Source organism: Entelurus aequoreus, linkage group LG04 (genome assembly GCF_033978785.1).
Source record: "Entelurus aequoreus isolate RoL-2023_Sb linkage group LG04, RoL_Eaeq_v1.1, whole genome shotgun sequence".
NCBI classification, from domain to species: domain Eukaryota; kingdom Metazoa; phylum Chordata; class Actinopteri; order Syngnathiformes; family Syngnathidae; genus Entelurus; species Entelurus aequoreus.
The window spans coordinates 88,302,079-88,319,202 of record NC_084734.1 but is presented as its reverse complement, the minus strand read 5'-3'; positions in this window follow the sequence as shown (position 1 = coordinate 88,319,202).

Here is a 17,124-nt window from a genome sequence, read left to right as displayed (position 1 = left end):
AGCATAACTAAACTTTTGGGTTAAATAATTCAACCCAATAGTTTGGTTTGGAATAACCCAACATTGTAGTGAGCATAACTCAACTTTTGGGTTAAATAATTCAACCCAATAGTTGGGTTTGGAATAACCCAACATTGTAGTTAGCATAACTCAACTTTTGGGTTAAATAATTAAACCCAATAGTTGGGTTTGGAATAACCCAACATTGTATTGAGCATAACTAAATTTTTGGGTTGAATAATTCAACCCAATAGTTGGGTTTGGAATAACCCAATATTGTAGTGAGCATAACTCAACTTTTGGGTTAAATAATTCAACCCAATAGTTGGGTTTGGAATAACCCAACATTGTAGTGCGCATAACTCAACTTTTGGGTTAAATAATTCAACCCAATAGTTGGGTTTGGAATAACCCAACATTGTAGTGAGCATAACTCAACTTTTGGGTTAAATAATTCAACCCAATAGTTGGGTTTGGAATAAATCAACATTGTATTGAGCATAACTAAATTTTTGGGTTAAATAATTCAACCCAATAGTTGGGTTTGGAATAACCCAACATTGTAGTGAGCATAACTCAATTTTTGGGTTAAATAATTCAACCCAATAGTTGGGTTTGGAATAACCCAACATTGTAGTGAGCATAACTCAACTTTTGGGTTAGATAATTCAACCCAATAGTTGGGTTTGGAATAACCCAACATTGTAGTGAGCATAACTAATTTTTTGGGTTGAATAATTCAACCCAATAGTTGGGTTTGGAATAACCCAACATTGTATTGAGCATAACTAAATTTTTGGGTTGAATAATTCAACCCAATAGTTGGGTTTGGAATAACCCAATATTGTAGTGAGCATAACTCAACTTTTGGGTTAAATAATTCAACCCAATAGTTGGGTTTGGAATAACCCAACATTGTAGTGCGCATAACTCAACTTTTGGGTTAAATAATTCAACCCAATAGTTGGGTTTGGAATAACCCAACATTGTAGTGAGCATAACTCAACTTTTTGGTTAAATAATTCAACCCAATAGTTGGGTTTGGAATAACCCAACATTGTATTGAGCATAACTAAACTTTTGGGTTAAATAATTCAACCCAATAGTTGGGTTTGGAATAACCCAACATTGTAGTGCGCATAACTCAACTTTTGGGTTAAATAATTCAACCCAATAGTTGGGTTTGGAATAACCCAACATTGTAGTGAGCATAACTCAACTTTTGGGTTAAATAATTCAACCCAATAGTTGGGTTTGGAATAACCCAACATTGTAGTGAGCATAACTCAACTTTTGGGTTAAATAATTCAACCCAATAGTTGGGTTTGGAATAACCCAACATTGTATTGAGCATAACTAAACTTTTGGGTTAAATAATTCAACCCAATAGTTTGGTTTGGAATAACCCAACATTGTAGTGAGCATAACTCAACTTTTGGGTTAAATAATTCAACCCAATAGTTGGGTTTGGAATAACCCAACATTGTAGTTAGCATAACTCAACTTTTGGGTTAAATAATTCAACCCAATAGTTGGGTTTGGAATAACCCAACATTGTATTGAGCATAACTAAATTTTTGGGTTGAATAATTCAACCCAATAGTTGGGTTTGGAATAACCCAATATTGTAGTGAGCATAACTCAACTTTTGGGTTAAATAATTCAACCCAATAGTTGGGTTTGGAATAACCCAACATTGTAGTGCGCATAACTCAACTTTTGGGTTAAATAATTCAACCCAATAGTTGGGTTTGGAATAACCCAACATTGTAGTGAGCATAACTCAACTTTTGGGTTAAATAATTCAACCCAATAGTTGGGTTTGGAATAAATCAACATTGTATTGAGCATAACTAAATTTTTGGGTTAAATAATTCAACCCAATAGTTGGGTTTGGAATAACCCAACATTGTAGTGAGCATAACTCAATTTTTGGGTTAAATAATTCAACCCAATAGTTGGGTTTGGAATAACCCAACATTGTAGTGAGCATAACTCAACTTTTGGGTTAGATAATTCAACCCAATAGTTGGGTTTGGAATAACCCAACATTGTAGTGAGCATAACTAATTTTTTGGGTTGAATAATTCAACCCAATAGTTGGGTTTGGAATAACCCAACATTGTATTGAGCATAACTAAATTTTTGGGTTGAATAATTCAACCCAATAGTTGGGTTTGGAATAACCCAATATTGTAGTGAGCATAACTCAACTTTTGGGTTAAATAATTCAACCCAATAGTTGGGTTTGGAATAACCCAACATTGTAGTGCGCATAACTCAACTTTTGGGTTAAATAATTCAACCCAATAGTTGGGTTTGGAATAACCCAATATTGTAGTGAGCATAACTCAACTTTTGGGTTAAATAATTCAACCCAATAGTTGGGTTTGGAATAACCCAACATTGTAGTGAGCATAACTCAATTTTTGGGTTAAATAATTCAACCCAATAGTTGGGTTTGGAATAACCCAACATTGTATTGAGCATAACTAAACTTTTGGGTTAAATAATTCAACCCAATAGTTTGGTTTGGAATAACCCAACATTGTAGTTAGCATAACTCAACTTTTGGGTTAAATAATTCAACCCAATAGTTGGGTTTGGAATAACCCAACATTGTAGTGAGCATAACTCAACTTTTGGGTTAAATAATTCAACCCAATAGTTGGGGTTGGAATAACCCAACATTGTAGTGCGCATAACTCAACTTTTGGGTTAAATAATTCAACCCAATAGTTGGGTTTGGAATAACCCAACATTGTATTGAGCATAACTCAATTTTTGGGTTAAATAATTCAACCCAATAGTTGGGTTTGGAATAACCCAACATTGTAGTGAGCATAACTCAACTTTTGGGTTAAATAATTCAACCCAATAGTTGGGTTTGGAATAACCCAACATTGTAGTGAGCATAACTCAACTTTTGGGTTAAATAATTCAACCCAATAGTTGGGATTGGAATAACCCAACATTGTAGTGAGCATAACTCAACTTTTGGGTTAAATAATTCAACCCAATAGTTGGGTTTGGAATAACCCAACATTGTTTTGAGCATAACTAAATTTTTGGGTTGAATAATTCAACCCAATAGTTGGGTTTGGAATAACCCAACATTGTAGTGAGCATAACTCAACTTTTGGGTTAAATAATTCAACCCAATAGTTGGGATTGGAATAACCCAACATTGTAGTGAGCATAACTCAACTTTTGGGTTAAATTATTCAACCCAATAGTTGGGTTTGGAATAACCCAACATTGTAGTGAGCATAACTCAACTTTTGGGTTAAATAATTCAACCCAATAGTTGGGTTTGCATAAACCCAACATTGTAGTGAGCATAACTCAACTTTTGGGTTAAATAATTCAACCCAATAGTTGGGTTTGGAATAACCCAACATTGTAGTGAGCATAACTCAACTTTTGGGTTAAATAATTCAACCCAATAGTTGGGTTTGGAATAACCCAACATTGTATTGAGCATAACTCAATTTTTGGGTTAAATAATTCAACCCAATAGTTGGGTTTGGAATAACCCAACATTGTAGTGAGCATAACTCAACTTTTGGGTTAAATAATTCAACCCAATAGTTGGGTTTGGAATAACCCAACATTGTAGTGCGCATAACTCAACTTTTGGGTTAAATAATTCAACCCAATAGTTGGGTTTGGAATAACCCAACATTGTATTGAGCATAACTCAACTTTTGGGTTCAATAATTCAACCCAATAGTTTGGTTTGGAATAACCCAACATTGTAGTGCGCATAACTCAACTTTTGGGTTAAATAATTCAACCCAATAGTTGGGTTTGGAATAACCCAACATTGTATTGAGCATAACTAAACTTTTGGGTTAAATAATTCAACCCAATAGTTTGGTTTGGAATAAACCAACATTGTAGTTAGCATAACCCAACTTTTGGGTTAAATAATTCAACCCAATAGTTGGGTTTGGAATAACCCAACATTGTATTGAGCATAACTAAATTTTTGGGTTGAATAATTCAACCCAATAGTTGGGTTTGGAATAACCCAACATTGTAGTGAGCATAACTCAACTTTTGGGTTAAATAATTCAACCCAATAGTTGGGGTTGGAATAACCCAACATTGTAGTGCGCATAACTCAACTTTTGGGTTAAATAATTCAACCCAATAGTTGGGTTTGGAATAACCCAACATTGTATTGAGCATAACTCAATTTTTGGGTTAAATAATTCAACCCAATAGTTGGGTTTGGAATAACCCAACATTGTAGTGAGCATAACTCAACTTTTGGGTTAAATAATTCAACCCAATAGTTGGGTTTGGAATAACCCAACATTGTAGTGAGCATAACTCAACTTTTGGGTTAAATAATTCAACCCAATAGTTGGGATTGGAATAACCCAACATTGTAGTGAGCATAACTCAACTTTTGGGTTAAATTATTCAACCCAATAGTTGGGTTTGGAATAACCCAACATTGTAGTGAGCATAACTCAACTTTTGGGTTAAATAATTCAACCCAATAGTTGGGTTTGCATAAACCCAACATTGTAGTGAGCATAACTCAACTTTTGGGTTAAATAATTCAACCCAATAGTTGGGTTTGGAATAACCCAACATTGTAGTGAGCATAACTCAACTTTTGGGTTAAATAATTCAACCCAATAGTTGGGTTTGGAATAACCCAACATTGTAGTGAGCATAACTCAACTTTTGGGTTAAATAATTCAACCCAATAGTTGGGTTTGGAATAACCCAACATTGTAGTGAGCATAACTCAACTTTTGGGTTAAATAATTCAACCCAATAGTTTGGTTGGGAATAACCCAACATTAAGTTATCATAAATCAACTTTTTGGTTAAATAATACAACGCAAAAAGTTGGGTTTAAAAAATTAACCCAAAATGTTGAGTTAAAATACCTCCAATAAGGGATTCGTCCTTTTCTGAACCAGCAGTTGGGTTAAAATTGGGTTATTTTTTTAACCCTACATTTTTTAGTGTGTGTGTTCCGTAATGAAAATGTACCTCCGAGATGAGTCTGTGAACCTTAAATAATGTAATTATTGATGCAGCAGAATTAGTGGCAGCACATGAAATTAAATACAATATATCCACTATTTCGTAAAAGAAATTCCCTTAAATGTGCATATGAAACATGGCAGGCCAGTCACAACATTAGGTACACCTGCACAATGGCCAATGACAGGGCCTATATGGGTGTCGAATGTGTTTTCTACGAGGGCCACCGCGCAGTTATCAGAGGGCCGCTTGTAACAGTGAATAATGTATGAATTTACCTCTGTCAATGCCTTTGACTATTTAATGATATATATTTGTGTGTATGGTACAGGCCAGAAGTGTGGACGCCCCTTCTCATTCAATGTGTTGTCTTTATTTCCATGACTATTTACATTGTAGATTGTCACTGAAGGCATCAAAACTATGAATGAACACAGGGGTGTCAAACGTACGGCCCGGGGGTCGGATCAGGCCCGCGAACAGGTTTTATCCGGCCAGCGGGATGAATTTTCTAAATATAAAAATGTACCTGAAATTTTTGAATGAAAGAAACTGCTGTTCTAAATGTGTCCACTGGACAATAGCAATTCTTTGTATCTGTGTAGATGATGCTACATATGTACGAAATAAACATGATGTTAGTGCACCAGTCGAGGAAAATGATCAAACTACATAAATAGCACGCTGTAATTTGATTTTGATATATTTTTGTTATCTTGATAGACACCAATGAGTTGACTGATGAACTTTATCACATAATTTATTCAGAAAATATAAGTAACGACAAATAAATGATTAACCGCAACATGTAAGTGTAAAAAAAAACCTAACAACATTATAGGCCTACTGAAATTAATTTTTTTTATTTAAACGGGGATAGCAGATCCATTCTATGTGTCATACTTGATCATTTCGCGATATTGCCATATTTTTGCTGAAAGGATTTAGTAGAGAACAACGACGATAAAGTTCGCAACTTTTGGTCTCTGATAAAAAAAAGCCTTGCCTGTACCGGAAGTAGCGTGACGTAGTCAGTTGATAGCCTCCTCATATTTTCCTATTGTTTTCAACGCAGCTAGAGCGATTCAGACCGAGAAAGCGACGATTACCCCATTAATTTGAGCGAGGATGAAAGATTCGTGGATGAGGAACGTTAGAGTGACGGACTAGAATGCAGTGCAAGACATATCTTTTTTCGCTCTGACCGTAACTTAGGTACAAGCTGGCTCATTGGATTCCACACTCTCTCCTTTTTCTATTGTGGATCACGGATTTGTATTTTAAACCACCTCGGATACTATATCCTCTTGAAAATGAGAGTCGAGAACGCGAAATGGACATTCCAGTGACTTTTATCTCCACGACAATACATCGACGAAACACTTTAGCTACGGAGCTAATGTGATAGCATCGGGCTCAAATGCAGATATAAACAAAATACATAAACCCCAGACTGGAAGGATAGACAGAAGATCAACAATACTATTAAACCATGGACATGTAACTACACGGTTAATGCTTTCCAGCTTGGCGAAGCTTAAAAATGCTGTTGCTAACGACGCCATTGAAGCTAACTTTGTATAACGGGACCTCACAGAGCTATGATAAAAACATTAGCGCTCCACCTACGCCAGCCAGCCCTCATCTGCTCATCAACACCCGTGCTCACCTGCGTTCCAGCGATCGACGGAAGGACGAAGGACTTCACCACGATCATCCGTGCGGTCGGTGTCTGCTATCCGAGTCAAAGTCTTCCTGGTTGTGTTGCTGTAGTCCGCCGCTAATACACCGATCCCACCTACAACTTTCTTCTTTGCAGTCTCCATTGTTCATTAAACAAATTGCAAAAGATTCACCAACACAGATGTCCAGAATACTGTGGAATTATGAGATGAAAACAGAGCTTTTTGTATTGTATTCAATGGGGTACCGATACTTCTGTTTCACTGGCTACGTCACGCGCATACGTCATCATCCAAAGGCGTTTTCAACCGGAAGTTTAGCGGGAAATTTAAAATGTCACTTTATAAGTTAACGCGGCCGTATTGGCATGTGTTGCAATGTTAAGATTTCATCATTGATATATAAACTATCAGACTGCGTGGTCGCTAGTAGTGGCTTTCAGTAGGCCTTTAAGATTTGTACATTTTTGCTTGTTCTGGTTTTAAGTTGTCGTGCCGTGATTTTACCAGTCCGGCCCACTTGGGAGTAGATTTTTCTCCATGTGGCCCCCCTATCTAAAATGAGTTTGACACCCCTGACATGTGGAGTTATGTACTTAACAACAACAACAAAAAAGGTGAAATAACTGAAAACATGTTTTATATTCTAGTTTCTTCAAAATAGCCACCCTTTGCTCTGATTACTGCTTTGCACACTCTTGGCATTCTCTCGATTATGTTTTTTTACTTCACAGGTGTCATAGTTTTGATGCCTTCAGTGACAATCTACAATGTAAATAGTCCTGAAAATCATGAAAATGCATTGAAATGAGAAGGCGTGTCCAAACTTTTGGCCTGTACTGTATGCCATGGGGGTCCAATTCGTTTTCATTGAGGGCCACATGGCAGTTATGGCTGCCATCAGAGGGCCTCTAGTAACAGCAAATAATATATGAAGTTGCCTATGTCAGAGGTGTCAAAGTGGTTTTCCCTGAGGGTCACATCGCAGTTATGTTCTAACAGTGAATACTAATGTTACACAATTTTTAATGCATTTTATTAGGAGATTTTTTTTAAACTGTAAAAAAATGTAAAAAAAAAACATGGTAAGTTGCTATCATTTCACCTCAAAATGTAGTGTATATTACTGTAAATGGAAAAACAGTACTGCTGTTTTTATGGTAAAAAGACATCTCAGTTGCCACATTTGTTTTTTTACTGTAAATAAAAAAATTTGCAATTTTACATTAAAATTGGAATACCAGTTTGTTTGTTTTTTATTTTATTTTTTATTTTACCACAAATCAACAACTGCAGATTTTTCGGTGTATTACTGTAAATGCCAAAACGGCACCACAGTTTATTATAGTAAAAAAAGTAGTTTTTTTCATTTAGAGAAAAATGCTGTAAAAACCACAGTAAATTTCACAATTTTACCATGAAACCAATTGATACTTTTACATTGCACAATCTGATGGATAACTTGCTTTGAAATCATTATTATTGGTATTTATTTCCATTAAAAAAATGGTTTGAATGTTTGACAATATATTTTGGCATAATTAGACATGATTTAAGTTAACATAATTTGCGATTACATGGAGTACATATATATTTTTGAAGAAAGAATACATTTAGTAAGAATAGTTACGGTACTTTATTGATACATATTATTTGCAGGCTTTTGAGGGCCAAATAAAATGAAGTGGCGGGCCACATTTGGCCCCGGGCCTTGAGTTTGACATCTGTGACCTATGTCAATGCCTTTGACTATTTGATTGTATATATATATATATATATATATATATATATATATATATATATATATATATATATATATATATATATATATATATATATATATATATATATATATATATATATATATATATATATATATATATATATATATATATATATATATATATATAAATATATATATATATATATATGTATGTGTGGGAAAAAATCACAAGACTATTTAATCTCTACAGGCCTGTTTCATGAGGGTTTCCTCAATCATCAGGAGATGAAAAAAAAAAAAACTATCTCCTGATGATTGAGGAAACCCTCATGAAACAGGCCTGTAGAGATGAAATAGTCTTGTGATTTTTTCCCACACATACATATTACGCTCTACCACGGTATCGAGCACTATTTTTTTTTGGATAATCCAATTAAGACATATATATATATATATATATATATATATATATATATATATATATATATATATATATATATATATATATATATATATATATATATATATATATATATATATATATATATATATATATATATATATATATATATATATATACATATATATATATATATATATATATATATATATATATATATATATATATATATATATATATATATATATATATATATATATATATATAAGTATGAATGGTTTTAGTTATACTGTAAAACTTACACATGTTGCTCGGAGGGATGATGAAAGAAACCATACGAATATATATATATATATATATATATATATATATATATGTATATATATATATATATATATATATATATATATATATATATATATATATATATATATATGTATGTATATATATATATATATATATATATATATATATATATATATATATATATATATATATATATATATATATATATATATATATATATATATATATATATATATATATATATTTATATATATATATATATATATATATATATGTCTTAATTAGATTATGCAAAAAAAAAAAAAAAAAAAAAAAAATTTAAAAATAGTGCTCGATACCGTGGTAGAGCGTAATATGTATGTGTGGGAAAAAAAACACAAGACTATCTCATCTCTACAAGCCTGTTTCATGAGGGGTTTCCTCAATCCTCAGGATAAAATCTCCTGAGGATTGAGGAAACCCCTCATGAAACAGGCCTGTAGAGATGAGATAGTCTTGTGATTTTTTCCCACACACACACACACACATATATATATATATATATATATATATATATATATATATATATATATATATATATATATATATATATATATATATATATATATACCAGAATTGTACTTGTAAATATACAGGGTTATTTCTGTATTTTTTTACAACGTATTCCGGTAAATGAAAAAACAGTGCCATGAAAAAATGGCAGCTTCTTAGTTGTCAGAATTTTACTGTAAAATTTAAGGTGTTTATTTATTTATTTTTATTTTTATTTTTGACTAAATGTTAGTGTAGATCACAGGTGTCAAACTCAAGGCCCACGCATGCATGACAACATAACTGCATTACACTCTTCAATCATATGAATAATGATGATGGATTATTCCATTAACGCCAATATAAGAAGTGGACGATTTCCAAGAACTTACATAATTGACCTACTTTGGATTGGTTTGAGCAGCAATAATGTGCAAAATGATCCAATACAAGTTGTAACACAAAATCTGCCTTTGGATTACACCACAGGTGTCAAACTCAAGGCGCGGGGGCCAGATCTGGCCCGCGACATCATTTTATCTGGTCCGCAAACACCTGGAAATGATATGTGTCAATAAAGTACTTCATATTTTCTCGCTAAATGTCATTGATTTGTTTCATTTTGACAGAAAAAAACATACGTACTGCTTGAAATTGCATACCTTTTAAACTTTAATAGTATCCAATATTGCAACAAATACAAAACATGTTTTCGTCTAAATAAAAGTAAATAAAGTACTTCACTTTATAGCAAACTACCCATCGAATGAATAAAAATGACAATACATTTTACGTTGTTCTTCACAGCATATTACTGTAAATTGAATAAAAACTACTACTGTTTTTTGCTTTTAAAATTCTGTTGACTGAGCGGCCATATTTTTACTGTAAAATCTTGTGTTTAACGGTGTATTACTGTAAATGTAAAAACGACACATTTGTTTTTACGGTACAATAAGTGTCAGCTCGGTTGCCAGAATAAAAAAAATTAAAGCTGCAAGCAGCGTTGGTTGGGGCCGCATATTTGGCAGGTGCTAGTTGCTGAAGGATGTCAATCTATGAAATGTAGGTCTAAGTGAGACCTACATAGAGGTTTTTGTTTCATGTCTCTAAGACGTTCCTACCGGAAGTTACAAGCAGTTTTGTCTGGGGTTTCCTCCGAGGAGCAGTTTTGTCTGTGTTTTATTCCTAGGGGGCGCTAGAGCGCAATTTTGAGTTTTGGGGTTTGGTTTTTTTATTAGATCGCAATTTCCGCCAGTCCTGATGTGTGTGAAAAGTTTGGTGAGTTTTGAAGTATTTTAAGGGAGTCAAATTACAGCTCAAAGAGGCAAAAATGTGTGTTTTTATGAAACTTTTGTTTTGAAGGGGTGATTGCCAACTTCCTGTAGATTTTTGCTGAAGGATGTCAGTGTATGAAATCTAGCTCTAAGTCAGACCTACATATAGGTTTTTGTTTCATGTCTCTACGATATTCGTACTGGGAGTTAGAGGAAGTTGTGTCTGTGTTTTTTTCCTAGGTGCTGCGGCACAGTGGTTGATTTCTTTGAAGGCTCGTAAAATCCCAGAAGCGCAGCATTATCAGCGCAGTGGTTCTTTGAAGGCTTGTAAAATCAAAACCGTAGCACTTATCAAAACTCTTTGAGTATCCGTCAATCAGAAGGGTTCAATCTCTCTCCTGTAGTAGTTTGAAGCCGAAACGACAAACGCGCTCAGAGGAGATAATGTTTGATGTTTGGTGACCGCTTTATACAAAAATGAATAAGCGGTAGAAAATGGATGGATGGATAGTTTTGAAGGGGAGATTGCAAACTTCCTGGGGATTTTTGCTGAAAGATGTCAAAGAATGAAATGTAGGTCTAGGTGAGACCTACATAGAGGTTTTTGTTTCATGTCTCTAAGACGTTACTACCGGAAGTTACAAGCAGATTTGTCTGTGTTTTCCTCTGAGGAGGAGTTTTGTCTCTGTTTTATTCAAAAATTGCGCTAGAGTGCAATTTTGAGTTTTGGGGTTCGTTTTTTTTATTAGATCGCAATTTCCACCAGTCCCGATGTGTGTGAAAAGTTTGGTGAGTTTTGAAGTATTTTAAGGGGGTCAAATTACAGCTCAAAGAGGCAAAAATGATTGTGTTTAGTCATTTTTTGTCTTGAAGGGGAAATTGCCAACTTCCTGTTGGTTTTTGCCGAAGGATGTGTAATTATGAAATGTAGGTCTAAGTCAGACCTACATATAAGTTTTTGTTTCATGTCTCTACCACCTTCCTAGTGGGAGTTACAGGCAGTTTGTTTTTGTTTTTTCCCTAGGGGGCGCTAGAGCGCAATTTTGACTTTTGGGGTTTGGTTTTTTTGACTAAAGTGTTGTGTACGCGTTTTTTGATGTGTGTGTAAAATTTGGTGAGTTTTGAAGCATGTTAAGAGGGGCAAAGTAGTGCGCAAAGCTGCGGAATAATAATAAAGAATAATAACAAACCTTACAATAACAATAGGCCCTTTTCGGCCCATTGTCAAAGGACTCCCACAGGGACTCCCTTTGACAATGGGCCGTGCGGGCCCTAATTAAAGGTAAAGTTAAAGTACCACTGACAGTCACACACACACTGTGTGGTGAAATTAACCTCTGCGTTTGACCCGTCCCCTTGTTCCACCCCCTGGGAGGCGAGGTGAGCAGTGAGCAGCAGCGGTGGCCGCGCTCAGGAATCATTTTTTGGTGATTTACCCCCCCCAATTCCAACCCTTGATGCTGAGTGCCAAGCAGGGAGGTATGTATATTTGTGTTAAATATACATATTAATATGTATATTTAACACAAAAATTCTGGAAAGTAAACTGACAGCTTTTTCCATAATCTCCCCCCCACCCCCCCAAAAAAAACAACAACAAAAAAACAAACAAAACAGTGGTACTGTTTTTTCATTTACTGTAAAATGTTATAAAAAAGTAAAACAAACAAACAATTTTTTACAGTAAAATTTTGTAAATGTCAAGTTTTTACTGTAAAATCGCCAGTCTACTTAATACAATTTATATAATTAATAATGGAATCCAGAGGCCGATCCATACATTATTCACTGTTACAAGAGGCCCTCTGATAGCAGCCATGTGGCCCTCAATGAAAACAAGTTTGTGTAGATGGAAAACACCAGTGGTTTTTTTTTCCATTTTTTATTCTGGCATCCAAGCTGTTTGTTTTTAGCGTAAAAAAAAACATTTTCCATTTACAGTAATACACCTTAAAAACAACATCCGTGTATTTTAACAATAGAATCTATTGTCATTAATGTGATGGATAACTAGTAGGGATGTCCGATAATGGCTTTTTGCCGGTATCCGATATGCCGATATTGTCCAACTCTTTAATTACCGATACCGATATCAACCGATACCGATATCAACCGATATATACAGTCGTGGAATTAACACATTATTATGCCTAATTTGGACAACCAGGTATGGTGAAGATAAGGTACTTTTTAAAAAAATGAATCAAATAAAATAAGATAAATAAATTAAAAACATTTTCTTGAATAAAAAAGAAAGTACAACAATATAAAAACAGTTACATAGAAACTAGTAATTAATGAAAATTTGTAAAATTAACTGTTAAAGGTTAGTACTATTAGTGGAGCAGCAGCACGCACAATCATGTGTGCTTACGGACTGTATCCCTTGCAGACTGTATTGATATATGTTGATATATAATGTAGGAAGCAGAATATTAATAACAGAAAGAAACAACCCTTTGTGTGAATGAGTGTAAATGGGGGAGGGAGTTTTTTTGGGGTTGGTGCACTAATTGTAAGTGTATCTTGTGTTTTTTATGTGGATTTAATTAAAAAAAAAAAAAAAAAAAAAAAAAAAAAGATACTGATAATAAAAAAAACCGATACCGATCATTTCCGATATTACATTTTAACGCATTCATCGGCCGATAATATCGGCAGACCGATAATATCGGCCGATAATATCTGTCTGCCAATATTATCGGCCGATAAATGCGTTAAAATGTAATATCGGAAATGATCGGTATCGTTTTTTTTTATTTTCAGTATCGTTTTTTTTTTTTGTTTTTTTTTAAATTAAATCCACATAAAAAACACAAGATACACTTACAATTAGTGCACCAACCCACAAAAACCTCCCTCCCCCATTTACACTCATTCACACAAAAGGGTTGTTTCTTTCTGTTATTAATATTCTGCTTCCTACATTATATATCAATATATATCAATACAATCTGCAAGGGATACAGTCTGTAAGCAGACCGATATTATCGGACATCTCTAATAACTAGCTTTGAAATCATAAGTCAAGCAGACATTTAAGTAGTTTATATTTTTATTTTGACAAAACAATTCGTGCAATATTGGGTACTAATAAAGTTTAAAAGGATTGCAATTTCACGCAGTACATATTTTCTGTCCAAATGGAAAAAAATGAATTCATTAAGTGAAAAAATATAAGGTACTTTATTGACACGTTATTTTTATGCATATAAAATGACGTGCTGGGCAGATTTGGGCCGCCCGGGCCTTGAGTTTGACCCCTGTGCTATACGTTGATCACATGGTCTGCGTAGGGCCCACGAATGCCGTTTGGACCCCTTTTTTGAATAAATGTAAAATAAAAAATGATGTGAAAGTTTACTGCAAAAATGTGTTAATGCTGGTTGAACAAGGATCAAATCCAGGTCTGAGGAGTTTTAGGAAGATGTGCAATTTTTTTTTTTAATATTGAAATTGATATTCCGCACTAAAAAATATAAATTATTGAACAATTTCTTTCCCATTAATTCATTTTAGTTTGCATCAAATACAATTGAAATTGGATTAAAAAGTAGGAAAACTTGTTTCACATATAAAAAAAATGAGTTATGAGAGCGGCTCATAATAAAATTCTGCCTATACGCCCCAATTTATCCTAGGGCAGCCCCTTCAAATGGTGTCCAAATTGCGGCCCCGGGGCCTGTAGGCTGGCTTTTGTCTGTAAATTCTACAAAGAAAAATGTATTAATGAGAATTATTTATTGATCAGAGTAATCAAAGTGTTGATTAATTTCGATTATCACGATGAAACATCATTCATTTCCAATGCGTGTGTACTATGAGTGGGCGTGTTGCGTGTGATCTACTAAGACTGCATGTGCAATTGACAACTGGTTTCTGTGTGCTGGCATTATGTGGCCATGGAAACACTCATTTCTACCTTTTCTGCGATACAGAATGGAAATCTAGACAACAGAAACCAGTTTTATCACACTGACAATGTGCTCTGCGGGGAAGTAGTGGACCATCACAATAGCTCATTCGTTTATCCGGCATGATCCACATGCAAGATAATGCACATTGCGAGATGTTTTTTTTTTTTTCCAAATAGTAGATATATTTTATTAAAATTATGTATACCCTATATCAGTGGTCCTCAACCACCGGTCCGCGGCCCGGTACCGGTCCGCGGACCGATTGGTACCGGGCCGCACAAGAAATTTAAAAATCAAAAATCAAAAAAAAATATATATATATACTGTATATACATTTTTTAATGAAATCAACATAAAAAACACAATATATACATTATATATCAATATAGATCAATACAGTCTGCAGGGATACAGTCCGTAAGCACACATGATTGTATTTATTTATGTAAAAAAAAAAAATAATAATAATTTTTATTTTTATTTTTATTTTTATTTAATTTATTTTTTTAAATACACCCCCACACCCCCACCGGTCCGTGGGACAAATTTTCAAGCGTTGACCGGTCCGCAGCTACAAAAAGGTTGGGGACCACTGCCCTATATGAAAAAATGAGCCTCATTGAAAAAAATCCATCAGACAGACACCAAAATGCTTTAATTGAATTAGTTTTAAACAGCCCCAAAAGTCATTTAGCGGATGTAAAATTATAAAATGATATTGCTGAATAGACGATAAATCGAACATTTCATTTGACGGTCGAGAACAGGGGTGTCAAACTCATTTTCCTTAAGGGCCACATTGCAGTATTGGCTGCTTTGAGAGGGCCATTTAAAAACAATTAATTCACATTATGCACGCGGGTAATAACCTGTGATTAATCATGATTAATCGAAATGCATATGCATTTGATTATTAGATTTTGTTATGTATAACTTGCTTTATAAAAAAGTAAAGGTGACAAGCAGATATTTAATTATTCGTTTTTAATCTCACAAAAATAGTTTTGCAATATAGTATTTAATATTATAATTGGCATGATCAGTTAATATTAAAGTTTAAAATATGAATTTTTTTTCTGTCGAAATTGAAAGAATGCATTTAGTAAAAAAAAATATAAAAAAGTATTTTATCTAAACCCATTTTTTCCGGGCCACATAGAATGATGTGGCGGGCCAGAAGTGGCCCCCGGGGCCTTGAGTTTGACACCTGTGGTCTAGAAAGGCGGGAATATAAATGCATTTATTAAAGACCTTTAACAACATGTTCATGTCAACAAAAAGTATGTCAGTTTTTCAAAAAACAAACATTCGTCAAACATTAACGTGAACTTGTTGCTCTGTCTGCATTACTAATGAGATGACAAGAATTCTCCTTTCTGCAAAGTTTGCATTATAATTTATCGGTTGAATCTTCCTTCATGTTTTTTTATTTTTTTTATATATACACTTAAATTAACCATTGTGCTGTTCAGTGTCTTCCATATTGACTTGTTACATTTTGTGTAGCCTGTCACTAAACCAAACCAAGTGGCCATTTACAGTACGCATGCATGACAACATAACTGCATTACACTCTTCAATCATATGAATAATGATGATGGATTATTCCACATTAAAGGATTAACGCCAACAGAAGAAGCGGACGTTTTCCGAGAACTTACATAATTGACCTACTTTGGATTGGTTTTAGCAGCTTTAATGTGCAAAATGATCCAATACAGGTTGTAAACACAAAATCTGCCTTTGGATTACACCACAGGTATCAAACTCAAGGCCCGGGGGCCATTTATCGTCTATTCAGCAATATCATTTTATAATTTTACAGCCTTGATGCATTTTGGTGTTTGTCTGCTGGATTTTTTTCAATGAGGCTCGTTTTTTCATATAAGATATATATAATTGTATTAAAATATATCTACTATATGAAATAAAGAAAAAAAACCTCTCGCAATGTGCATCATCTTGCATGTGGATCATGGGCCATAATTTTATCTGGCCCGAAAACACCTGGAAATGATATTTGTCAATAAAGTACTTCATATTTTCTTACTAAATGTCATTGATTTTTTTTCATTTTGACAGAAAAAAATATGTGTACTGCTTGAAATTGCATGCCTTTTAAACTTAAAATAGTATCCAATATTGCAACAAATATTACAGTATATTATCATACTTTCCAAACATGTTTTTGTCTCAATAAAAAATACTTAACTTTACAGCAAACTACCCATCAAATTAATAAAAATGGCAATAAATTGGACATGTGTCCCACGGACCG